Genomic DNA, 1943 nt, shown 5'->3' with positions numbered 1-1943 from the left:
TTGTACAAGATAAGAAATTATGAAATGATAGTGTATTTGGACTTTGAGAACTTCCGATTCTCCCCCAAATTCCTTTAAAAATAGCTCTATATTAGGGCATAAAAGTCTTTTTTAAAAAATATAAGAAAATGCAAATACTAAAAAAAATTTACTGATCATAATTCAATAAAAGTAATGCTTAATAATGTCTTCAAGGAAAGAATTAAAAATTAATCAGAGATTAAATTGTTTAACCCTAAAAAACTGATTGAACATTTCATCAAAAATTATGAGGGGTGGCTAGGTGGACACTTAATAATTACCTAGCTGTGTGGCCTTGGGCAAGCCACTTAACCCTATTTGCCTTGCAAAAACCTAAAAAAAATTATAATTTATAATGAGGCCACATTCCAACTAAAGTAGTCATCAAGGGATATAACTATCAAGGGAAAATATATATGAGTTCTTTCATCAATAAAAGAATAAAAAAATCAATGAATTAGTCATATAACTTCTTTAAAAATAATGACAAGAAATTAAATAATTCCCAACAACAAAATAGTAGACATTCCAAAATCAAAAAAGGAAATAAGAAACCTTGAAAAAAAGATAAATGAAACTATGAACTTTTAAAAAAAATAAAATATATTATTAGCTAATCTAATCTTAAAAGAGAAAGAAAAAGCAAATTTTTCATAAAAATTGAAATTGGATAATCTATAACAATTGAAGAAGAAATAAAGGAAACTGCTAGAAAATATTTTGCCCAATTACACATCAACAAAACTGATTGCTTATAGGAAACTGATGCTTGAAAAATACAAAATATCTAGATTAGCAAGATAACATTATTTAACTAGCTCCATATTAGAAAAGTAAATTGAACAAAACATAAATGAATTTCAAGAGAAAAAAATTCTATAACAATGTGAATTTAAAATGAATTCAATCAAACAGTGAAAGAACTAATTCCAACATTATATAAACTTTGTAAAAAATAAGAAAAAGAAGGAAATTTTCCAATCTTTTCTTAAGATGCACATATTCTTGATATCTAAACTAGTAAAAGATTTAGTTGAGAAAGAAAAAAAATTGGGTCGATTCTCTAAAGAACATTGACATTAAAACAAAAGAAATTAAATAAAATATTGTAAAATGGGTTTCAACAACATTTTTAAAAGAATACTACAATATGCTTTAGTTGCATTTATGCCAGGAATGAAGGATTTGGTCAACACAAGAAAGACTATAAAGACGTTATTAATTAATTATATTATATTAGTAATTAATTATAGTAGTAGATATTTTAAAATTTTAAATCTAATACTCATTTCTGTTTTCACAAAAGATAAGAAAGCATAGAAATAAATGCATCTTTATCTAAGACCAAGAATAAATCATATAGATAATAGAGAAAATTTAGAGGACTTTCTAATAAGATTGGGGCTAAAGAAAGGATGTTAAGTATCACAACTACTTTTTTTGTTAGGTTTTTTTTTTTGCAAGGCAAATGGGGTTAAGTGGCTTGCCCAAGGCCACACAGCTAGGTAAATCACAACTACTTTTAACATAATTCCAGAAAGTCCACCTATAGTAATGGGACAAGAAAGAGAAACTAAATGAACAAAAACATCAGCAAAGAAAACAAACTATTGATTTTTACATATGATGTGATGTTATGTCTGAGAATCCTAAAGAGTTAACCAAAATGAAATAATAAAATTTTGCTACATGAAATAAATCCATATTAGTAAATTCTACCTTTCAAATATTCCCTCCCCACAACCAAAGTACCTCACACTACAAACCTAGATTGTCATAATACTCTCCATCAAGATTTCATTGCTTTCATTATCTGCCTTCTATAATCCACCCTTCACCTACTGGTTTAGTACTCTTCCTTATTTACAGATCTGATCACATCACTTCACTATAGTTGTTCAGTCTTTCAGTGATTCACTATT

Source organism: Macrotis lagotis, chromosome X (assembly GCF_037893015.1).
Source record: "Macrotis lagotis isolate mMagLag1 chromosome X, bilby.v1.9.chrom.fasta, whole genome shotgun sequence".
NCBI lineage: Eukaryota > Metazoa > Chordata > Mammalia > Peramelemorphia > Peramelidae > Macrotis > Macrotis lagotis.
Note: the sequence above shows the minus strand (reverse complement) of the source record.